Source organism: Amblyomma americanum, chromosome 11 (genome assembly GCF_052857255.1).
Source record: "Amblyomma americanum isolate KBUSLIRL-KWMA chromosome 11, ASM5285725v1, whole genome shotgun sequence".
Classification (NCBI taxonomy): domain Eukaryota; kingdom Metazoa; phylum Arthropoda; class Arachnida; order Ixodida; family Ixodidae; genus Amblyomma; species Amblyomma americanum.
In genome coordinates, this window is record NC_135507.1 from 133,909,858 (window position 1) to 133,935,559 (window position 25,702).

The window sequence follows — 25,702 nt, forward strand, 5'->3', positions numbered from 1 at the left end:
CGCCAGAAGAGCACGCCGCGGATTATATTAACTACAAAGGATGGTGCAGTACCATCCTTTTGGCTATCGCCGACGACATCTACAGATTTCTGTATACAAATGTGGGATCTCAGGGAAGAAACCACGACGCCGGTGTACTTGAAAGCTCAAGCCTTCCAGATATACTGGCAGTCCTCTTTTCCAAGTTGAAGGAAACGTTGTGGCAGGAGTGACAGCGGAATCGCTTTTGCGCGCCGATCAAGCGTTCCCGTTAGTGTCACATCATGAAGCCGTTTACAAATCCAGGCCCACCAAGTTCGCCTACTGGAGTGTTCGATCACCACTCATGCAGAGCTAGACGCATTGTTGAAAATGCATTTGGCAGGTTAAAGGCTCGTTTCCGTATCCTTCTTAAAGGACTTGAATGCGACATAACCAATGTCAACAGTGTAATCCGCACATGTTCTGTGATACACAACATCTATGAGGAAATGTCCGACTGCTGTGATGCAAGTTGTTTTGATGAGGTACGAGCTCGAGATAATGGCTGACCTCAGCCAACTTGTACCAGCAGCCGGGCAGAGTCATCCGGTGTTGCAGCTCAAAATGACCTAATGGATTACTTTGTCTCAAGCTGAACTTTGTCTAAATCCTTTCACTACAGCTTTTTTCTTTGAGTAAAATGTACTGGAAATACTTTTTATTTTTTCTACGCACAGTAATAACTTCTACTGCTTCTCCCCTTGCTGTTAAATATTTTGCTCCTTGTCTCTCAGTGCTTACACTGCCCAAGATTCACTGTGATGTTATGCTCTATTGAGTGTATAATTACCCGAGAACCATAAGTAGAGAAGCAGACCTGGAAAACATAAACTTTTATTCCGTTCATTTAGTCCCTTCTTTATGTGTCTGTTTAAGCATTGGCTCGACTTTATTTTGTGCAACAGGCAGGCAGTGTACCATGCAGGAAGAATCCGGGCTACTTTACGGATGCCAATACATTTTCACAGCCTAGCCTAATAGCTGCCAATTCAGGCTTTTTGGAAAAGTCTTAGCTGCTTCATGTGGTGCTCTTACCGGAGAGAATACTTGTGCGCTTCTATCTCATGGTCATTTTTAGAAATGAAAAATTATTGTTTTAACATGTGATTTACGTTGGAATTGAACTAACCATAGCTTATATTTCTGCTGTTCGCAGGAAGGTTGCTAACCAGCCGAATTTTAGTGTTTCTGTGTACGTTGGGCTACACCTTGCGTTTTAGTCAAGTGTCATTTTTTTTTGTTTGGAGGGAGACACTTAATGAAACCGTTGCATTTTAAATAAAATAAGATGTCATAATATCCTGCACTGACACAGAAAGAACTTTTCAGATTGCCATTCGGAGTACTGCAGCTGATATTTTAGCAAAACTTGGTGCTGGGCTAGTTGGTTAAGCATTTCGTTTGAAACAGGTCAGCGCTAAAAAAGACAAACACGGCGAGAGAACGACGACACAAGGGATGAGCGCTAAGCGCGAAGCGCTCATCCCTTGTGTCGTCGTTCTCTCGCCGTGTTTGTCTTTTTTAGCGCTGACCTGTTTCAGCTGATATTGTTTCATTTAGCGCATAAAGGAGATGATGGATGGGAACTTTATTAATCCTTCTGCTTAGATGACAAACACGATTGCTTCATCTTGAGCATATCTTTTTGAATGTCACTGGAATCCCTCTGCAGCTCGATCAGTTCCTTCTTGAGCTCATGGCTGCCAGAGGCGGCCCTGGCCGCACTCCCCTCCGCTTCCTGGTGTGGAATCAGCAGGCTGCTAAGCACTGAAGCAGCCGGTATTTTTCTGTTTGCCCTGGTAATCCTGCTGCTGCTGGTTCTGGCACGAGATGGGCCAGGTACTGCTGCAGGGGCTTCACTCGCAGCAGTCGCTTGATTTTCAATGTCTGAGCCACTGCTCGCAGCCTACACGTCAGCCTCACTTTCATAGCTGGCCATGATTTCACCGTCTTCAGGTGCCGACTGGAACCTGTGCGTGACAAAAAGGGAAAGCTTGTAATACGAAAGCAAGCTGTACTTTTATGCCACATGTGACTTAAACCTTTGGCACTTTATATGTCAGAGAAAAACACTTGCCATCAAAGTTCAGCAAAATTCGACACACTAGCAGGCAAGCAGAATCATTTCATTTATGTTCATAAACTGCTCAAAGACACTGAATTCGTTCAAGTTTAGAAAAATTGCAAGCATTGAGCGAGTCCCAGATAACGTTCTCTCTATTCAAGGGCCAGACTCTTTTCTTCAGCAGTGGCACTATACATATTGCATCCTTGGCATCACAGTGCTTTGGAGGCTTTGGAACATACTTTATTTGTGTTAATTCTATACAAGGGTCAGGCTCTTTTCTTCAGTAGTGGCACTATACATATTGCATCTTTGGCATCACAGTGCTTTGGAGGCTTTGGTACACACTTTATTTGTATTAATTCTAGTGTAGTAAACTGTTGGGCGTTCACTTCTCAGCCCACCTTGCGTGAAGTACGCTTGTCTTCAAAACAAATGTATAATAGTCATGCATGTGTATGATGATAACCAACTTTCCCTGCCACCTTTCAGGTAACGATTACATACACAAAACCAATCACAAAAAATGACGTTCGAAGGCACAGTACTGTTGCAATGATTTCCAGAATAGTACTCTATTGTGACAACTCATGGAAACTGGTATAACATGCTGAAGAGAATATGTGCTTATTATGTATAAAAATCCAGCTTACAACATTAGCTGCGCAATGAACAGTACTAGCATAATGATGAAAACATCTCGTTACCTCCAAACTTTCTTCGACAAGGTCTTTGTCATTTATTGGCAGTGAGCAATGAAAATATGGGAGGCTTGAGTAATAGGGCCATTCGATGCCCTTGGCGTCTGTTGTCGTTCCACGGCGCCTCAGCTTTCTGCAAAGAAAATTTTCTTAAATGCATGAAATTCTGCAGCATACAAATACGTACATCTGCAGTTTTATAATTTTATGAGAAGCAATGTATCGAAAACGAAGAGGCTGTCTTGCATGTAAGTACTCGAAAGTAGAGAGGCACCCGCCTACCTTTTGAGCCAGGAACAAAAAGGGCTCAGAAAATGCAAATCAATAACTTGCTGTTGCAGGAACATTTAGCACATGTATCGTGTAAACGTTAAAACATTACGCATTCCGAAATAGATAAGGACATGTACATTTTAATGCGCAGTCTCTTACCTGTCAAAGTACATAAATATTTACAGGAAAGGAATGACACCATCCATAATGACTCTTTCAGTACGAGAAATCGACCATTTTTGTCCGGCGCACCGATGCCATGACCTAAAGGCATATCGTTCAAGCAATTTTAAGGACAGCTGCATCTATGCAGGTTACGGCGGCAAGAGACAAGCGCGGCGCCGTTTTCCAGTCGTCCGGATCCGTGGCTGCGAGGCCATCGCGTTCGTCGCCTTCGCGAGAGTTTTGCGTACGAACTCAAATCGAGCTAACTACACAGAGCTCATTGGTGGCTGCCTATAAAGCAATGAAGCATGCACAAATCTCTAGAAATGATATAATAACGGTGTGAATGCAAGAAAACTGAGTCTAGAAAAGCTGCGCATCTTCTGTTCTCAACTCGGCAGCGTGGTGTTGAGACAGCCGGGAAGGCCTGAATTGTACTAGTGGTAACAATGCGGCGAGCATCTCTCGCGCGCCTGTGCCTACAGAGTATGCAAAGTGCGACAGAATGTATCATTTCTTTACTAGATACGGAGCATACTACTCACCGGTAATGCTTATTTAGGTTTTCCAGCTTCTGCCACGTAGCAATGAGTCTATATCAACTAGCTCAAGTAGCCGTCTTAACATAGGTGATACATGAGCTCTACTTGAAAACATTTCTTCAACAAAGGACCCTTTACTCTTTCGAAGCTTCTGCACTGAACCTGCCATTGTCTCAACCTCATCGCTGTCTCTACTTGCCAGTCCCTACTGGCGCCGGTCCTGTCGTCTTGTGTGCTTCCTTTGTCTTCGTCTGTCGTGCGTTCTTCTTTTGTGCCTCATGTATCAACTAGCTCATACAATGATGGCTACGAGGCAGCGCGCAGATATGACGGACAAGAAAAGACACCGTTTCTCCCATCTCTATTTCTGCTTGTAACTCTCCTTGCCACTTCTACTAGCCAGTGCCGAATGGTGCCGGTATTCTCGTTTCGTGTGCTTCTTTTGTCTCCGTCTGTTGCGCGTTCTTTTGTAAGTCTCATGTACCAACTCGCTCATACAATGATGGCTACTAGGCAGCGCGCAGAGACGACGGACAAGAAAAGACACCGTTTCTCTCATGGCTATATCTGCTTGTCACTCTCATCGCCATTAATTTCTTCTTGCCAGTACCGAGTGGTGCCGGTATTGTCGTTTCGTGTGCTTCTTTTGTCTCCGTCTGTCGCTGTTTCTTATTTTCTAAGTCTCATGTACCAACTAGCTCATACAATGATGGCTACGAGGTAGCGCGCAGGGACGACGGACAAGAAAAGACACCGTTCCTCCCATCGCTATTTCTGTTTGTCACTCTCATCGCCATACCTACTTGCCAGTGCCGAGTGGTGCCGGTATTGACGTTTCGTGTGTTTCTTTTGTCTCCGTCTGTCGCACTTTATTCTTTTGTTAGTCTCATGTACCAACTAGCTCATACAATGATGGCTACAAGGCACCGCGCAGAGACGACGGACAAAAAAAGACACCATTTCTCCCATCGCTATCTCTGATTGCCACACTCATCGCCATTTCTACTTGCCAGTGCCGTGTGGTGCCAGTATTGTCGTTTCGTGTGCTTCTATTGTCTCCGTCTGTCGCGCGTTCTTTTGTAAGTCTCATGTACCAAATAGCTCACACCAAGAATTCTACTTGAAAACATTTATTATACAATGGGCCCTTACTTTTTCTTACATTCGTCACTGAAACTGCCACTATGTCAACCTCATCGCCGTCTGTACCTGCCAATGTCGATTGTTGCCGGCCATTTCGTTTTGTGTGCTTCCTTTGTCTTCATCTGTCGCGCTGTCTTTTGGTGTAAGTCTCATCTAGAATCTAGCCACTCAAGAGTTCTACGTGAGAAGATTTCTTCTATAACGGGCCCTTTACTCTTCCGAAGCTTCCATACTGAACCTGCTATTGTCTTTGCTAACCTCATCGCCGTCTGTACTTGCCAGTCGTGAGTGGCGTCGGCCATTTCTTTTTGTGTGCTTCCTTTGTCTTCGTCTGTCGGGCTGTCTTCTGTTGTAAGTCTCATCTAGAATCTAGCCAGTCAAGAGTTCTACTTGAGAAGATTTCTTCTAGAACGGTCCCTTCACTCTTCCGAAGCTTCCATACTGAACCTGCTATTGTCTTTGCCAACCTCATCGCCGTCTATACTTGCCAGTCCTGAGTGGCGCCAGCCATTTCGTTTTGTGTGCTTCCTTTGTCTTGTCTTCGTCTGTCGGGCTGTCTTCTGTTGTAAGTTTCATCTAGAATCTAGCCAGTCAAGAGTTCTACTTGAGATGATTTCTTCTAGAACGGTCCCTTCACTCTTCCGAAGCTTCCATACTGAACCTGCTATTGTCTTTGTGAACCTCATCGCCGTCTAATCTTGCCAGTCCTGAGTGGCGTCGGCCATGTCTTTTTGTGTGCTTCCTTTGTCTGTGTTTGTCGGGCTTTCTTCTGTTGTAAGTCTCGTCTAGAATTTAGCCAGTCAAGAGTTCTACTTGAGATTTCTTCTATAACGGGCCCTTCACTCTTCCGAAGCTTCCATACTGAACCTGCTATTGTCTTTGCCAACCTCATCGCCGTCTATACTTGCCAGTCCTGAGTGGCGCCGGCGATGTCTTTTTGTGTGCTTCCTTTGTTTGTGTCTGTCGGGCTTTCTTCTGTTGTAAGTCTCATCTAGAATCTAGCCAGTCAAGAGTTCTACTTGAGAAGATTTCTTCTATTACGGGCCCTTCACTCTTCCGAAGCTTCCATACTGAACGTGCTATTGTCTTTGCTAACCTCATCGCCGTCTGTACTTGCCAGTCGTGAGTGGCGCCAGCCATTTCGTTTTGTGTGCTTCCTTTGTCTTCGTCTGTCGGGCTGTCTTCTGTTGTAAGTCTCATCTAGAATCTCGCCAGTCAAGAGTTCTACTTGAGAAGATTTCTTCTAGAACGGTCCCTTCACTCTCCCGAAGCTTCCGTACTGAACCTGCTATTGTCTTTGTGAACCTCATCGCCGTCTATACTTGCCAGTCCTGAGTGGCGCCGGCCATGTCTTTTTGTGTGCTTCCTTTGTTTGTGTCTGTCGGGCTTTCTTCTGTTGTAAGTCTCATCTAGAATCTAGCCAGTCAAGTGTTCTACTTGAGAAGATTTCTTCTATTACGGGCCCTTCACCCTTCCGAAGCTTCCATACTGAACCTGCTATTGTCTTTGCCAACCTCATCGCCGTCTATATTTGCCAGTCCTGAGTGGCGCCGGCCATTTCGTTTTGTGTGCTTCCTTTGTCTTCGTCGGTCGGGCTGTCTTCTGTTGTAAGTCTCATCTAGAATCTAGCCAGTCAAGACTTCTACTTGATAAGATTTCTTCCAGAACGGTCCCTTCACTCTTCCGAAGCTTCCGTACTGAACCTGCTATTGTCTTTGTGAACCTCATCGCCGCCTATACTTGCCAGTCCTGAGTGGCGCCGGCCATGTCTTTTTGTGTGCTTCCTTTGTCTGTGTCTGTCGGGCTTTCTTCTGTTGTAAGTCTCGTCTAGAATCTAGCCAGTCAAGAGTTCTACTTGAGATTTCTTCTATAACGGGCCCTTCACTCTTCCGAAGCTTCCATACTGAACCTGCTATTGTCTTTGCCAACCTCATCGCCGTCTATACTTGCCAGTCCTGAGTGGCGCCGGCCATTTCGTCTTGTGTGCTTCCTTTATCTTCGTCGGTCGGGCTGTCTTCTGTTGTGTCTCATCTAGAATCTAGCCAGTCAAGAGTTCTACTTGAGAAGATTTCTTCCAGAACGGTCCCTTCACTCTTCCGAAGCTTCCATACTGAAGCTGCTATTGTCTTTGCCAACCTCATCGCCGTCTATACTTGCCAGTCCTGAGTGGCGCCGGCCATTTCGTTTTGTGTGCTTCCTTTGTCTTCGTCTGTCAGGCGGTATTCTGTTGGAAGTGTCATCTAGAATCTATCCTGTCAACAGTTCTACTTGAGAAGATTTCTTCTATAACGGGCCCTTCACTCTTCAGAAGCTTCCATCCTGAACGTGCTATTGTCTTTGCCAACCTCATCGCCGTTTATACTTGCCAGTCCTGAGTGGCGCCGGCCATTTCGTATTGTGTGCTTCCTTTGTTTTCGTCTGTCGGGCTGTCTTCTGTTGTAAGTCTCATCTAGAATCTAGCCAGTCAAGAGTTCTACTTGAGAAGATTTCTTCTAGAACGGTCCCTTCACTCTTCCGAAGCTTCCATACTGCACCTGCTATTGTCTTTGTCAACCTCATCGCCGTCTATATTTGCCTGTCCGGAGTGGCGCTGGCCATTTCGTTTTGTGTGCTTCCTTTGTCTTCGTCTGTCGGGCTGTCTTCTGTTGTAAGTCTCATCTAGAATCTTGCCAGTCAAGAGCTCTAGTTGAGAAGATTTCTCCTATAACGGTCCCTTCACTCTTCCGAAGCTTCCATACTGCACCTGCTATTTGTCAACCTCATCGCCGTCTATACTTGCCAGTCCTGAGTGGCGCCGGCCATTTCGTTTTGTGTGCTTCCTTTGTTTTCGTCTGTCGGGCTGTCTTCTGTTGTAAGTCACATCTAGAGCCTAGCCAGTCAAGAGTTCTACTTGAGAAGATTTCTTCTAGAACGGTCCCTTCACGCTTCCGAAGCTTCCATACTGAACCTGCTATTGTCTTTGCTAACCTCATCGCCGTCTGTACTTGCCAGTCGTGAGTGGCGCCGGCCATTTCGTTTTGTGTGCTTCCTTTGTCTTCGTCTGTCGGGCTGTCTTCTGTTGTCTCATCTAGAATCTAGCCAGTCAAGAGTTCTACTTGAGAAGATTTCTTCTAGAACGGTCCCTTCACTCTTTTATTTATTTATTTATTAGAGATACTATCAGTCCGGTCAGGACCAAGATAGGAGCGATACAGGGTACAGATTACAAAGGCGGAACGCGACAAACAAAACACTAGCACCATCCAGTGGGTGCCAAGTTTTAACATATCAAAAAATGGAACTGACCTCTAGCAACAAATAAAAATGCGCAAAAATATCGCTGCAACGAAACAGAAAAAAATGTGAAAACACCATGCCCAACACAAATGCAAGGCGCATTATATCAGGCACTATGCCAACAATCACGAACTCCGGCAGAGAACACATCCACACCCGATGCGAGCACCACATTCTCTGGCAGTCTGTTCCATTCCCTCGCTGTGGACAGGAAGAAGGAATGCTTGTGGCAGTGCTTAGAAAACTTTTGTTCTTTTACGTGTCTGCAATGTTTACCCCAAGTGATACGTGAAGTAGTTTCGCTTATGCATTGCTGCTTATCGATATGTACCATGTTGTTCATAATCTTATAGAAAAGAATGAGTCTTTTTTGTTTCCGGCGACATTGAAGAGGGCGCAAGTTCGCTAAAGTGTAAAGTGGGGTTACCTGATCTTGTCTTCGGAAGCGAGAATAGATAAAGCGAAGTGCACGTCGCTGCACTCGCTCCAGTTCAGCTGCAAGTCTTTGAATGTAGGGATCCCACACGTCACACGCATATTCCATTATCGGGCGTACGAGCATCTTATAAGCTGTAAGTTTAGTATCCTGTGCAGCATGCTTAAGTGACCGCCTAATGAATCCTAATCTTTTATTTGCTTTAGCAACAATGTTATGTACGTGAGTGTTCCAACGCAGGTCTGAAGTAATTGTCACTCCCAGGTATGTATATTCTGTTACTCGATTAAGTTTGTTTTCTTGTAATGAGTAGTCAAATTCGAGCGGCTGATGTTTGTGTGTGATTGTCATACATACTGTTTTACTGGGGTTTAAAGACATTTGCCACTTTCTACACCATTCGCTAATGTTGAGCAGGTAACCATTAAGCTTAACTTGATCTTCAACTGAATTAACATTAGTATAAATAATGCAATCGTCTGCAAATAATCTGGCCTTGATTTCTGAATCTTCAATGAGGTCGTTTATGTAAACAAGAAACAATAACGGTCCGAGTACCGAGCCCTGTGGCACTCCCGATGTCACGTCACACACTTGGGATGCGCTCCCGTCAATACTTACAAATTGCCTGCGGCCCACAAGAAAACTTTCCAGCCAACGAACTATATTTGAGTTTTTGAGTACTGATTGAAATTTGCTTAAAAGTTTTCTATGATTTACCTGATCGAAGGCTTTCCTAAAGTCTAGGAATATTATGTCAATTTGCCCTTTCTGGTCAATGATTTCGCTAAAATCATGCAAAGTTTCTATTAATTGTGTAACCATTGACATGCCCTGTCGAAAACCATGCTGACACCTGTTCAAGAATTCAATATCTGTTAAGTATTGTCGAATGTGCTTTGAGACAATGTGCTCTAGAAGCTTACAACAGGTTGACGTTAGTGCGATGGGACGATAATTACTGACCGTTTTTGAATCTCCAGTCTTGAGAATAGGAACTATTTTGCTAGTTTTCCAATCATCGGGAACCGTGCTTGTTGATAGTGACTTCCCAAACACTAGTACGAGGTATCTAGCTGACCATTCTGCGTATCGCTTCAAAAACAGATTAGGAATATCATCAGGGCCCATTGATTTTGATGTGTTTAGGCTCAACAATGAATTCAGTACGCCTTCTATCGATAAGCTTATGTCGTCAATTGCGCGTGTTTCAGCAGCGAACCTAGTATCCGCTGGCTTGTTATCGTCTTCACTGAAAACACTTGCGAAGTATCTATTGAAAAGATCGCACATTTCAGTCTTTTCACTTATAGGTCCGCTCTCTGAGCTTATCTCCGCGACTTTTTTCTTTGGTACTGCCAAGTCTCTCCAAAACTTTTGAGGTGATTCTCCTAGAAATTTTTCCAATATAACGTTATAAAACTTAAATTTAGATTCCTTTATGTGTGACCTCATATTACTACTTAGAGCTAGCATGTCACTCAACGCACCCGGATCGAGTGTGCGTCGGTACTTTTTCCTACGCCTGCCGATTTTTCTTTTTAGTTGAATAATGTTCCTTGTTATCCACGGACTGCACGCACGTTTCTTTTTTGTGACCAGTGGCACATAACGAGTTATGCACCTATGGACTAAAGATTTGAATTCTAACCATAGTTCATTAACAGTCACTGATTCGTTACAGCTTAGTTCTTCAAACGGGCCAAAGCAGTAATCTAGCTCGTCAAGTACGGCGGTGTCGTCTGCCCTGTTAAAATCTCTGTAAGATGACACTTCAATCGTTTTCTTTCGAAAAGAGGCAAAGGAAAATTTCATACTAACTAAACAATGATCGGAAAGACCAGGCAACACTTCTACCTCCACCGGCTGTGACAAAAGACCTTGAGTTAGAAAAAGAAGGTCTAAAACTGATTTGCTGTTACCCTGTACTCTTGTGTACTCTCGTACTACCTGCTGAAGCCCATGAGAAAAGCACAAATCTAGAAGACCGAGCGCTGCCTCTCGTTCACGTTGCCCCGGCATCATTTCATCCCATTTCACATCCGCAACGTTAAAATCTCCCGCGATTATCGCGTTTTTGTTTTGAATTCGCAAATTGTGTAGAAAGTCGTTCAATGCACCAATGACGTCTGAAGTTGCGCCCGGAGGACGATACACAGCGCCAATTAAAATTTCATGTGTTCCGCGATAGACTCGGCAAAAAGCGGATTCGATGTTATGAGGGCCTGAAATAACCGTGTGCTGTATCGTATTGTCAATGAAAATAGCTACGCCTCCCCCTCGGCTGCTGCGGTCAAATCTGATGACGCCATACCCAGGGGGGCATATCTCCGTATCCAAAATATCAGGGTGAAGCCAAGTTTCCGTGACAACTGCGACATCAGGTTGGCGTTCTAATAAAACGTGCTCCAGCTCCTCTACCTTATTAACAAGACTGCGTGCATTTATGTTTAGTATATGAAATTCATTTCCGCTTGTCTGTCAGTCTTGAACAGATGGAGGAGCACTCCCCCGGGTAGGGGTAGAAGCACTCTCTCGGGCATACGTGGAAGCATTTGATAGCGGCTGATGAACCTGATAACGTTCGCTTGTAACGTCATTCCAAGCATACATGACACCATCTATTTTCAGCTTGTCAAAAATTAAAGCCACTTTTTGTCCGTTCTTTCGGTTATCTGCAGCACTCTTCCAAAGGTTTTTCCTTCTGTTCCTGACGTTACTTGAGAAATGTTCGTGAACGGAAAAATTTGTATCCTTCAACTTCTTGGTATTTTTTAGTACTTCTACCTTTTCATTGTAGTTGCCAAAACGCACAATTACAGGCCTGGGACGCGCTGTGCTTGGTCGTCCTATCCTATGAATACGTTCGGTGCTCGCCACGGAAACGCCCAGTTTTTCATGAAAAACACCGCTTACTACACTGGTTCTTAGCTGTTCGTACGTTTCATCTGGAACCTCACGAATACCGTGAATGACAACATTGTTTCGACGAGAACGATTCTGGAGGTCGTCGATCTTTCTCATCATGTTATCCATGCTTGCACGCAAACTAGATAGTTCTTTCTCAGACTCCTCAAGCCTTTTAGCCAATTCGGTCACATGAGATACCACCGTTTCCATGTTAGACAGCTTATGCTTCATTTCTGATATATCCGCCTTGATTTCGTTTTGACCATCAAGAATAGTTTGTAACAAAGCCGCCGTGTCGGGCCCCGGGTTCGTTTCAATATCGCCACAGCACAGCAGAATGCCAGAAATGACATCGCAACACTCAACAGCAATAGACAAGAGGGCATGTGGGCTCGGCAGCACTAGCAAACCAGGACAATCGTCCCTAATACTGCTGTAATAACGTTTTTCACTAACCTGGAGAAGGGTGAGGAGTGAATTGTTCATTCAGTTCGCGCCGGTGCCGCCAAGCCCACTGCCGAAATCAGGGACAGGCAGGTTCAAGGAAAACGCCTCCGCCGATAATGTCGATGTTCCTGGTGCTGTGCCGACGCAGCGGTTGCCGGTCCATTGCCATTCGTCAAAGCTTGTTGCAGCCGCTCCTGTTTCTTGTGCGGCGCAAAGGAAAGCCGTGTTCCACGATACGTTGACGAGGCCATGTTCCGGTAGAACTTGTGCAGAATAGGCCACCACCTGGAGAAGGGTGAGGAGTGAATTGTTCATTCTGTTCGCGCCGGTGCCGCCAAGCCCACTGCCGAAATCAGGGACAGGCAGGTTCAAGGAAAACGCCTCCGCCGATAATGTCGATGTTCCTGGTGCTGTGCCGACGCAGCGGTTGCCGGTCCATTGCCATTCGTCAAAGCTTGTTGCAGCCGCTCCTGTTTCTTGTGCGGCGCAAAGGAAAGCCGTGTTCCACGATACGTTGACGAGGCCATGTTCCGGTAGAACTTGTGCAGAATAGGCCACCACCTGGAGAAGGGTGAGGAGTGAATTGTTCATTCTGTTCGCGCCGGTGCCGCCAAGCCCACTGCCGAAATCAGGGACAGGCAGGTTCAAGGAAAACGCCTCCGCCGATAATGTCGATGTTCCTGGTGCTGTGCCGACGCAGCGGTTCCCGGTCCATTGCCATTCGTCAAAGCTTGTTGCAGCCGCTCCTGTTTCTTGTGCGGCGCAAAGGAAAGCCGTGTTCCACGATACGTTGACGAGGCCATGTTCCGGTAGAACTTGTGCAGAATAGGCCACCACCTGGAGAAGGGTGAGGAGTGAATTGTTCATTCTGTTCGCGCCGGTGCCGCCAAGCCCACTGCCGAAATCAGGGACAGGCAGGTTCAAGGAAAACGCCTCCGCCGATAATGTCGATGCTCCTGGTGCTGTGTCGACGCAGCGGTTGCCGGTCCATTGCCATTCGTCAAAGCTTGTTGCAGCCGCTCCTGTTTCTTGTGCGGCGCAAAGGAAAGCCGTGTTCCACGATACGTTGACGAGGCCATGTTCCGGTAGAACTTGTGCAGAATAGGCCACCACCTGGAGAAGGGTGAGGAGTGAATTGTTCATTCTGTTCGCGCCGGTGCCGCCAAGCCCACTCCGAAGCTTCCATACTGAACCTGCTATTTTCTTTGCCAACCTCATCGCCGTCTATACTTGCCAGTCCTGAGTGGCGCCGGCCATTTCGTTTTGTGTGCTTCCTTTGTCTTCATCTGTCGCGCTGTCTTTTGGTTTAAGTCTCATCTAGAATCTAGCCACTCAAGAGTTCTACGTGAGAAGATTTCTTCTATAACGGGCCCTTTACTCTTCCGAAGCTTCCATACTGAACCTGCTATTGTCTTTGCTAACCTCATCGCCGTCAGTACTTGCCAGTCGTGAGTGGCGCCAGCCATTTCGTTTTGTGTGCTTCCTTTGTCTTCGTCTGTCGGGCTGTCTTCTGTTGTAAGTCTCATCTGGAATCTAGCCAGTCAAGAGTTCTACTTGAGAAGATTTCTTCTAGAACGGTCCCTTCACTCTCCCGAAGCTTCCGTACTGAACCTGCTATTGTCTTTGTGAACCTCATCGCCGTCTATACTTGCCAGTCCTGAGTGGCGCCGGCCATGTCTTTTTGTGTGCTTCCTTTGTTTGTGTCTGTCGGGCTTTCTTCTGTTGTAAGTCTCATCTAGAATCTAGCCAGTCAAGAGTTCTACTTGAGAAGATTTCTTCTATTACGGGCCCTTCACTCTTCCGAAGCTTCCATACTGAACCTGCTATTGTCTTTGCCAACCTCATAGCCGTCTATACTTGCCAGTCCTGAGTGGCGCCGGCCATTTCGTTTTGTGTGCTTCCTTTGTCTTCGTCGGTCGGGCTGTCATCATCATCATCATCAGCCCTACTACACCCACTGCAGGGCAAAGGCCTCTCCCATGTCTCTCCAATTAACCCTATCCTTTGCCAGCTGCATCCACCCTTTGCCTGCGAACTTCTTAATCTCATCCGCCCATCTAACCTTCTGCCGCCCCCTGCTACGCTTACTTTCTCTTGGAACCCACTCCGTTACCCTTAAAGACCAGCGGTTATCTTGCCTTCGCATTACATGCCCTGCCCAAGCCCATTTCTTTCTCTTGATTTCGACTAGGACGTCATTAACCCGTGTTTGTTCCCTCACCCACTCTGCCCGCTTCCGATCTCTTAACGTTACACCTATCATTTTTCTTTCCATGGCTCGCTGCGTTGTCCTTAACTTAAGCTGAACTCTTTTCGTTAGCCTCCACGTTTCTGCCCCGTAGGTGAGTACCGGTAAGATTATGCTGTTGTACACTTTCCTCTTGAGGGAAATTGGTAAACTGCCGCTCATGATCTGCGAGAATTTGCCATATGCGCTCCACCCCATTCTTATCCTTCTAGTTATCTCCCTCTCATGATCCGGATCAGCTGTCACTACCTGCCCTAAGTAGACGTATTCCGGCACAATTTCTAGGCTCTCGCTGCCAATTGTGAACTGTTGTTCCCTTGCTAGGCTGTTGAACATTACCTTGGTTTTCTGCATGTTAATTTTTAGACCCATCGATCTGCTCTGCCTGTCTAACTCGTTGATCATGATTTGCAGTTCACCTCCTGAGTGACTCAGCAAGGCAATGTCATCGGCAAATCTCAGATTATTTAGGTATTCTCCATTTATTCTTATTCCCAACTGTTCCCAATTCAGGCCTCGAAATACCTCCTGCAAACATGCGGTGAACAGCATTGGCGAGATCGTGTCTCCTTGCCTGACGCCCTTCCTTATTGGAATTTTATTGCTGACTTTATGGAGGACTATAGTAGCTGTGCAGTTGCTATATATATCTTCCAGTATTTTGACATAAGGCTCTTCTACCCCCTGATTACGCAATGCCTGTATGACTGCTGAGGTTTCCACTGAGTCGAATGCTTTCTCGTAATCAATGAAAGCTATATATAGAGGTTGGTTATATTCTGCGCATTTCTCTATCACCTGATTGATGGTGTGAATATGATCTATTGTAGAATATCCTTTACGAAAGCCTGCCTGATCATTTGGTTGATTAAAGTCTAACGTTGCCCTGACTCTATTAGCGATTACCTTAGTAAATACTTTGTAGGCAACGGATAGTAAGCTGATCGGCCTGTAATTTTTCAAGTCCTTGGCGTCTCCCTTCTTATGAATTAAGATAATGTTTGCATTCTTCCAAGCTTCTGGTACAGTCGAGGTCATAAGGCATTGCGTATACAGGGTGGCTAGTTTTTCTAGCACGATGTCCCCTCCATCCTTCAACAGATCTGCTGTTACCTGATCCTCCCCAGCTGCTTTTCCCCTTTTCATTGCTTCTAAGGCTTTCTTTACTTCATCTTTCGTTACTGGCGGGATGACGCATTGCTGTGCACTGCTGTCTTTCTCATTAGCGTTCTGATTACATTGGCTACTGTACAGGTCTGTGTAGAACTCTTCGGCTACGTTAACTATCTTATCCATATTGCTAATGACATTGCCCTGCTTGTCTCTTAATGCATACATCTGGTTTTTACCTATGCCTAGTTTCCTCTTCACTGTTTTTAGGCTACCTCCGTCCTTTAGAGCATGCTCGATTCTCTCCATATTAAACTTCCTTATGTCGGCTACCTTGCGCTTATTTAATAACTTTGATAGCTCCGTTAGTTCTATTCTATCGGTAGTGTTAGATGCCTTCATGTTTTGGCGCTTCTTAATCAGATCTTTCGTCACCTGAGATAGCTTCCCGGTATCTTTTCGAACTGTCCTACCGCCTACTTCTACTGCGCACTCCGTAATTATTGATGTCAGGTTATCGTGCATTGAATGAACATCAAGATCATCTTCCTCAGTTAAAGCCGAGTATCTGTTTTGCAGCGCTATCCTAAACTCCTGTGCTTTCCCTCTTACGGCTAACTCGTTAATGGTCTTCTTCTTCGCTAGCTTCTTCCGTTCCCTCCTCAAGTCTAGGCTAATTCTAGACCTTACCATTCTGTGGTCGCTGCAACGCACCCTTCCGAGGACGGCCACATCCTGAATGATGCCAGGTTTAGCGCATAGTATGAAGTCTATTTCATTTTTAATCTCACCATTGGGGCTCTTCCAGGTCCACTTCCTGTTTTCTCGTTTGCGGAAGAAGGTATTCATGATCCGTAAATTATTTCTATCCGCGAATTCGACTAATAACTCTCCTCTGCTATTTCTAGAGCCTATCCCATAGTCACCTACCGCGTGGTCGTCAGCCTGCTTCTTGCCCACCTTCGCATTGAAGTCGCCCATCAGTACAGTGTACTGCGATTTTACTCTATTCATTGCTGATTCTACGTCCTCATAGAAGCTTTCAACGGTCTGGTCATCATGGCTGGATGTGGGTGCGTAGGCCTGCACCACTTTCAGCTTGTACCTCCTATTCAGCCTAATTACTATAGCTGCTACCCTCTCGTTAATACTGTAGAACTCCTCTACGTTGCCAGCTATATCCTTATTAATGAGGAAACCCACACCTAGTTCTCGTCTACCCTCTAACCCGCGATAGCACAGTATGTGTCCGTCCTTTAGTACTGTATACGCCTCACCTGTCCTCCTAACTTCGCTAAGCCCTATCACATCCCATTTAATTCCCGCTAGTTCCTCGAACAGCACTGCTAGGCTAGCCTCACTAGCTAAAGTTCTAGCGTTAAACGTTGCCAGGTTCAGATTCTATACTTGCCAGTCCTGAGTGGCGCCGGCCATTTCGTTTTGTGTGCTTCCTTTGTCTTCGTCGGTCGGGCTGTCTTCTGTTGTAAGTCTCATCTAGAATCTAGCCAGTCAAGACTTCTACTTGAGAAGATTTCTTCCAGAACGGTCCCTTCACTCTTCCGAAGCTTCCGTACTGAACCTGCTATTGTCTTTGTGAACCTCATCGCCGTCTATACTTGCCAGTCATGAGTGGCGCCGGCCATGTCTTTTTGTGTGCTTCATTTGTTTGTGTCTTTCGGGCTTTCTTCTGTTGTAAGTCTCATCTAGAATCTAGCCAGTCAAGAGTTCTACTTGAGAAGATTTCTTCTATTACGGGCCCTTCACTCTTCCTAAGCTTCCATACTGAACCTGCTATTGTCTTTGCCAACCTCATAGCCGTCTATACTTGCCAGTCCTGAGTGGCGCCGGCCATTTCGTTTTGTGTGCTTCCTTTGTCTTCGTCGGTCGGGCTGTCATCATCATCATCATCAGCCCTACTACACCCACTGCAGGGCAAAGGCCTCTCCCATGTCTCTCCAATTAACCCTATCCTTTGCCAGCTGCATCCACCCTTTGCCTGCGAACTTCTTAATCTCATCCGCCCATCTAACCTTCTGCCGCCCCCTGCTACGCTTACTTTCTCTTGGAACCCACTCCGTTACCCTTAAAGACCAGCGGTTATCTTGCCTTCGCATTACATGCCCTGCCCAAGCCCATTTCTTTCTCTTGATTTCGACTAGGACGTCATTAACCCGTGTTTGTTCCCTCACCCACTCTGCCCGCTTCCGATCTCTTAACGTTACACCTATCATTTTTCTTTCCATGGCTCGCTGCGTTGTCCTTAACTTAAGCTGAACTCTTTTCGTTAGCCTCCACGTTTCTGCCCCGTAGGTGAGTACCGGTAAGATTATGCTGTTGTACACTTTCCTCTTGAGGGAAATTGGTAAACTGCCGCTCATGATCTGCGAGAATTTGCCATATGCGCTCCACCCCATTCTTATCCTTCTAGTTATCTCCCTCTCATGATCCGGATCAGCTGTCACTACCTGCCCTAAGTAGACGTATTCCGGCACAATTTCTAGGCTCTCGCTGCCAATTGTGAACTGTTGTTCCCTTGCTAGGCTGTTGAACATTACCTTGGTTTTCTGCATGTTAATTTTTAGACCCATCGATCTGCTCTGCCTGTCTAACTCGTTGATCATGATTTGCAGTTCACCTCCTGAGTGACTCAGCAAGGCAATGTCATCGGCAAATCTCAGATTATTTAGGTATTCTCCATTTATTCTTATTCCCAACTGTTCCCAATTCAGGCCTCGAAATACCTCCTGCAAACATGCGGTGAACAGCATTGGCGAGATCGTGTCTCCTTGCCTGACGCCCTTCCTTATTGGAATTTTATTGCTGACTTTATGGAGGACTATAGTAGCTGTGCAGTTGCTATATATATCTTCCAGTATTTTGACATAAGGCTCTTCTACCCCCTGATTACGCAATGCCTGTATGACTGCTGAGGTTTCCACTGAGTCGAATGCTTTCTCGTAATCAATGAAAGCTATATATAGAGGTTGGTTATATTCTGCGCATTTCTCTATCACCTGATTGATGGTGTGAATATGATCTATTGTAGAATATCCTTTACGAAAGCCTGCCTGATCATTTGGTTGATTAAAGTCTAACGTTGCCCTGACTCTATTAGCGATTACCTTAGTAAATACTTTGTAGGCAACGGATAGTAAGCTGATCGGCCTGTAATTTTTCAAGTCCTTGGCGTCTCCCTTCTTATGAATTAAGATAATGTTTGCATTCTTCCAAGCTTCTGGTACAGTCGAGGTCATAAGGCATTGCGTATACAGGGTGGCTAGTTTTTCTAGCACGATGTCCCCTCCATCCTTCAACAGATCTGCTGTTACCTGATCCTCCCCAGCTGCTTTTCCCCTTTTCATTGCTTCTAAGGCTTTCTTTACTTCATCTTTCGTTACTGGCGGGATGACGCATTGCTGTGCACTGCTGTCTTTCTCATTAGCGTTCTGATTACATTGGCTACTGTACAGGTCTGTGTAGAACTCTTCGGCTACGTTAACTATCTTATCCATATTGCTAATGACATTGCCCTGCTTGTCTCTTAATGCATACATCTGGTTTTTACCTATGCCTAGTTTCCTCTTCACTGTTTTTAGGCTACCTCCGTCCTTTAGAGCATGCTCGATTCTCTCCATATTAAACTTCCTTATGTCGGCTACCTTGCGCTTATTTAATAACTTTGATAGCTCCGTTAGTTCTATTCTATCGGTAGTGTTAGATGCCTTCATGTTTTGGCGCTTCTTAATCAGATCTTTCGTCACCTGAGATAGCTTCCCGGTATCTTTTCGAACTGTCCTACCGCCTACTTCTACTGCGCACTCCGTAATTATTGATGTCAGGTTATCGTGCATTGAATGAACATCAAGATCATCTTCCTCAGTTAAAGCCGAGTATCTGTTTTGCAGCGCTATCCTAAACTCCTGTGCTTTCCCTCTTACGGCTAACTCGTTAATGGTCTTCTTCTTCGCTAGCTTCTTCCGTTCCCTCCTCAAGTCTAGGCTAATTCTAGACCTTACCATTCTGTGGTCGCTGCAACGCACCCTTCCGAGGACGGCCACATCCTGAATGATGCCAGGTTTAGCGCATAGTATGAAGTCTATTTCATTTTTAATCTCACCATTGGGGCTCTTCCAGGTCCACTTCCTGTTTTCTCGTTTGCGGAAGAAGGTATTCATGATCCGTAAATTATTTCTATCCGCGAATTCGACTAATAACTCTCCTCTGCTATTTCTAGAGCCTATCCCATAGTCACCTACCGCGTGGTCGTCAGCCTGCTTCTTGCCCACCTTCGCATTGAAGTCGCCCATCAGTACAGTGTACTGCGATTTTACTCTATTCATTGCTGATTCTACGTCCTCATAGAAGCTTTCAACGGTCTGGTCATCATGGCTGGATGTGGGTGCGTAGGCCTGCACCACTTTCAGCTTGTACCTCCTATTCAGCCTAATTACTATAGCTGCTACCCTCTCGTTAATACTGTAGAACTCCTCTACGTTGCCAGCTATATCCTTATTAATGAGGAAACCCACACCTAGTTCTCGTCTACCCTCTAACCCGCGATAGCACAGTATGTGTCCGTCCTTTAGTACTGTATACGCCTCACCTGTCCTCCTAACTTCGCTAAGCCCTATCACATCCCATTTAATTCCCGCTAGTTCCTCGAACAGCACTGCTAGGCTAGCCTCACTAGCTAAAGTTCTAGCGTTAAACGTTGCCAGGTTCAGATTCTATACTTGCCAGTCCTGAGTGGCGCCGGCCATTTCGTTTTGTGTGCTTCCTTTGTCTTCGTCGGTCGGGCTGTCTTCTGTTGTAAGTCTCATCTAGAATCTAGCCAGTCAAGACTTCTACTTGAGAAGATTTCTTCCAGAACGGTCCCTTCACTCTTCCGAAGCTTCCGTACTGAACCTGCTATTGTCTTTGTGAACCTCATCGCCGTCTATACTTGCCAGTCATGAGTGGCGCCGGCCATGTCTTTTTGTGTGCTTCATTTGTTTGTGTCTTTCGGGCTTTCTTCTGTTGTAAGTCTCATCTAGAATCTAGCCAGTCAAGAGTTCTACTTGAGAAGATTTCTTCTATTACGGGCCCTTCACTCTTCCTAAGCTTCCATACTGAACCTGCTATTGTCTTTGCCAACCTCATCGCCGTCTATACTTGCCTGTCCTGAGTGGCGCCCGGCCATTTCGTTTTGTGTGCTTCCTTTGTCTTCGTCTGTCAGGCGGTATTCTGTTGGAAGTGTCATCTAGAATCTCGCCTGTCAAGAGTTCTACTTGAGAAGATTTCTTCTATAACGGGCCCTTCACTCTTCCGAAGCTTCCATACTGAACCTGCTATTGTCTTTGCCAACCTCATCGCCGTCTATACTTGCCAGTCCTGAGTGGCGCCGGCCATTTCGTATTGTGTGCTTCCTTTGTTTTCGTCTGTCGGGCTGTCTTCTGTTGTAAGTCTCATCTAGAATCTAGCCAGTCAAGAGTTCTACTTGAGAAGATTTCTTCTAGAACGGTCCCTTCACTCTTCCGAAGCTTCCATACTGCACCTGCTATTGTCTTTGTCAACCTCATCGCCGTCTATACTTGCCTGTCCGGAGTGGCGCCGGCCATTTCGTTTTGTGTGCTTCCTTTGTCTTCGTCTGTCGGGCTGTCTTCTGTTGTCTCATCTAGAATCTAGCCAGTCAAGAGCTCTAGTTGAGAAGATTTCTCCTATAACGGTCCCTTCACTCTTCCGAAGCTTCCATACTGCACCTGCTATTTGTCAACCTCATCGCCGTCTATACTTGGCAGTCCTGAGTGGCGCCGGCCATTTCGTTTTGTATGCTTCCTTTGTTTTCGTCTGTCGGGCTGTCTTCTGTTGTAAGTCACATCTAGAGTCTAGCCAGTCAAGAGTTCTAGTTGAGACGATTTCTTCTAGAACGGTCCCTTCACTCTTCCGAAGCTTCCATGCTGAACCTGCTATTGTCTTTGTCAACCTCATCGCCGTCTGTACTTGCCAGTACCGAGTGGCGCCGGCCATGTCTTTTTGTGTGCTTCCTTTGTCTGCGTCGGTCGCGGTGCCTTATTTTGTAAGTCTCGTGTACCAAGCAGCCCATAGAAGAGTTCTACTTGAAAGCATTTCGTCTAGAATGCGCCCTTTACGTTTTCGAAACTCCCGCACTGAACGTGGAATGGTCTGTGTCAAGCTCATCGCCTTATCTACTTGCCAGTTCGGAGTGGCGCCGGTCGTGCTGTTTTGAGTGGCTCCTTTGTCGTCGCCTGTCGGGCAATCTTCTTCAGTAAAGCTATTGGAAGTAGTCCGCTGCCGCGGCCGTAGTCGTGAGGATTGGATCCAAGTGTGCGGCACCAACGGGCTTTTAAGAGGCCAGTGACACCGCAGGTCTTGCAAATCGGGCGGTTATGTTTATTGCATCATGGATTCTTAGGGTGCGGAACGGGGCGATGCAGAGTGTTGAGCGAGTGACACTATAGGCGCAAGCTGCAGTCGAGTGAATGCGGTGCCGGATTACGCAGAAGCTGGAAAAACGGGCTGAGGTCTTTGCCGGACCAGAGCTTCCGAGTATGTCAGGGGTATCTCATCCCGCACCAGAGAAAGTGGATTGCTGAGTGGCAGCACCTCAGCAACCTGCTTCTGGATAACACGTTGCAGAAAAGGCGTCAGGGATGGCGTCGGGTTGCTGACAGGGGTGTTTTGGCAGGTAACCAACGATAACTGGCGGGTGATCTGATCCTGCACTAACGGCTTGTCGTGCTAAAGAATGTTCGGCTGATCGCCTAGAGCCAAGTTTAAGAGGACATCGTCCGGACAGCTGGTGAGGTGGGTGACAAGACGCTGTTTTCGGAGCTCATCAAATCTCTGACATAGAGACAACGTCAGAGACGGTTAGGGGACTTCTGGACCCTAGCATCTGAAACGTGTCGTCCTCAATCTTTTTAAGAATGTGCTTAATTTTTTCCGCCTCGCTCATATATCGATTCAGGCGGTTACCTAAGTCGACGGCGTAGTCGATATAACTTGTGATATTCTCGGCGTTCTGCTCGGGCCGACTCTGCAACTGTTGATCGGTGAGAAGTTTGCGGGGCGGCCGAACACTTCGGTCAAGATGATTTCTGAAGGCTGCCCAAGAATAAAAATCGGCTTCGTGGTTTCGGAACCATAGGTTGGCGACGTTGTTCAAGTAAAAAATGACGTTCGTGAGCTTTACGACATGGTTCCAATTGTTACGGGCGCCTACAGGTTCGTAGAAAGGAAAGCACGACGACGCTGTGTTTTGTGTCTCCGTCGTTAGCGCTGGTTTTATTTCTGCAATCACCACTCCATTCTACTGATCAGGTTATTCGCAGGAGGCCAGCCCGTCTTCTTCGTCGGTGTCGTCCGTATTGCTGAAGATGGCAGGGTCGCGCTGACGCACGGTACCGGAACAATTGACAGCGATGGGGACAAATTGGATTGGGGTGTCAGTCATCGTGGTAGAGCGAATGGCGTAGCTCCAGGGCGGGATCAGGCGCAACAATTAGCAAAAGTAAAGACGCAAATCCTACAGTGAATGTGAAAAACCGCAATTGTTACAAAAGCACTGTGGCTCAGTAAACCAGTGTTCTTGAGCGCAAGGCTGAGCTTCGTCTTCGTTCTGCTACTCCTCCTCCGTCGGCTTTGGCCGCGGTTGTCACGAGCGTGAACTGTCTCTCTTACAGTTGATTTGGTGCATGGGTTTCTTTTAGAGCGAAAAGCTCTAGTCCTCCCATGCGGATACTGAAGGTCATCTGGCTCTTAGATTTGACCTCTAACGGGAGGCTCGCCGCATGTGCAAAATCGCGCGCGGCAGGTGCCTCGATCTGCACCTGCGTCGCCACAGCTTCGCGCTTGGCACTCACGTCCGCCGCGGCGCCGACCGCCGCCCTGGACGCTCGCTCTTTAACTAGAGGCACGTGATTTATCACGTGATTTCCTCTCATTGAAGCTTTATTTTTTGTTTTCTGACTGAAGTCTTAAAAAAATAAGGACGAACAAAAGCTAAACTGTGTTTAGGCGTACTTAACATAGCTTTCGCGTGTATATCCGGGCTCAGCTCAGTTGAGCCACAGCCACTTTTTTGTTTTATTTGGTTCTTAATTTGTGCCATCACTTTGCCTCGGTTAATTTTCTTCTCTTGTTTGTGCAGAATATTTGTGTATGCCTCTTATGCTAGGGCCAGACGAACGTCAATCCGATGAACAGTGGGAAGGGGCCCTACACAGCTCTAATTTTGAGGGACAGTTTAACCTGTTATCCCAAGCGAGAGCAACTGCGATGGCCATTATGGTGCTCAGATAAGGACTCTGGCCAAAACTGTATTTTCTCTGTTGGGCAGTGCGTCGTCCTGTCCACATTTCTGGTGTCCGTTTTATGTTGTGCCTTCTTATGCCTGAAACCAAGTACCAACTAGGCCAACTACAAGTTATAATCGTGTTTTCTCCTCCTTGTTGTTGTTAGGGGCTATTTATTAATAATATTAACAATGGAAGGAAAAGATGTGTCTAGCCACGGCATCTGCCATCGGAACCCGTAGCATCTGAACTGCGGCTGTTGGGAATAAAAGGACAGGGAGAGAGAAAGAAAGGGGAGAGTGATAGTAAGAAACGATAGGGGCAGGTTGGCCTATGTACAGATGCAGGAATACAATTGGTGGAGGAAGAAAAATTTTTATTGTACTCTTTTGCGTCTTCTTTCTTGTGTTTCGGGGCACCTTCGGAGATGTTCTCTCCTTGCTTGTATCCCCAGGAGTCTTCTCTGTCGAGCTCGTCCAATTTTATTCAGTGGTCGGTTGCCCTCAGGCCAGGGCTCCGCTGGCCACTGCCGCCCGCTGAGCTCAGTGTGCCGCACCCTGTTGATCTTCACAGCGGTCGCTGGACAGCAGAGTCTCCCACTGTTGCTCACTCAGGTTTTGTATTTTGGGGATCGCGTCTATATTTTGACAGGCCCATGTGATGTGATGTGTTGCGCTTTTCGTCGCACCAGGGACATTTGTCCGCGTACGTCGTAGGAGGCATTTTTTTGGGGTCAGATCCTGTCTGTAACTGTCTTCAAGTGACAGCTTCCTATCTCTTGAGAGATTTGTGCGGTGGGAGATATCGCATTCTTCTGCCTCCATAGTTTTCTAGTATGGCCGAGTATTCCTTGGCTGCTGGCGCGACTCCGTGGTCTCGTCGGATGTTCGGAAGGTAGTGAAAATCGGTTTCTGAGGAAAGGAAATGGAGCAGTATCTGTCTCACATCTCGGTTAACACCCGAACCGCGCCGTAAGGTAAGTGAGCAAGGTGGGAGTGAAAGAAGAAAGAGGTGCCGTAGTGGAGGGCTCCGGAATAATTTCTACCACTTGGGGATCTTTAACGTGCACTGGCATCGCACAGCACCCGGGCGCCTTTGCGTTTCGCCTCCATCGAAACGAAGCCGCCGTGGCCGATATATTAGAAGTTTTTAGCATACCAGAGGCGTATTACCGGATACCTCCTGCGCACGCGCAGTGAGGTAGGTGGGGCCAGGCGGGGACACTGCGTGTGCGCAGCCGGCCTCCGCTAATACGTCTCTGGTATGCTAAAAACGTCTGTTCTTCCTTTTACGCGGCAGAGCATGCAGCTCGTTCGGCCAAAAAGCTGTCGGCGTAGTCGGCACCACGTGTCGGAAATAATCGGGGGCTGCGTAAAAAAATCGTGTCATGTTAATTTCTGATCCTGGTTGTTGATGATTGATTGTTGTGTTAAAGGCGATGATGAGTTAATGAAGTCGTAATTAATTGATTAAGTAATTAATTAAAGGAATGAAAAACGAAACAATTGGAAAAATATAGCTCATCATCATCATCGTCAGCCTCACTACCCCCCGCTTCAGGGCAAAGGCCTATCCCTTGTCTCTCCAATTAACCGTGTGCTTTGCAGCTGCGCACACCGTATGCCTGCAACTTTTTGATCTCATCCGCCCACCTAACCATCTGCCGCCCCCTGCTACGCTTGTCTTCTCTTGGAATGCCCTCCATAACCCCTTGGGGACCAGCGATTATCTTGCCTTCGCATTAGATGCCCTGCCCAAGCCCATTTTTTGCTCTTGATTTCGACTAGGATGTCGTTTACCCGTGTTTGTTCCCTCACCCACTCTGCCCGCTTCCGGTCTCTTAACGTTACACCTATCATCTTTATTTTCATACCTCGCTGGGCTGTCGTTTGGTTCAGAGGTGTCAAATGCTCAGAATAAAAGGCCAGTGCTTGATGATGATAATTAAGAAAGTTCAGTATGTGTAATTCATCAATTAATTGAAACAAGTGAAAAACAAAATAAGTTCAAAGGTGTCAAACAGCTCTGAATGGATTTGTCCAACCGGCAAGACGTCGCGCCGAACGATAGT

The 25,702-nt window shown here is 46.5% G+C and overlaps 1 protein-coding gene across 1 annotated transcript in view; it reads left to right on the top strand.

Annotated features, from left to right (window-relative positions):
* The window catches only part of LOC144111367 (uncharacterized), a 119,652-nt gene that overhangs the window by 46,220 nt on the left and 47,730 nt on the right, over positions 1-25,702 (top strand). The gene's annotated exons all lie outside the window — the stretch shown is intronic.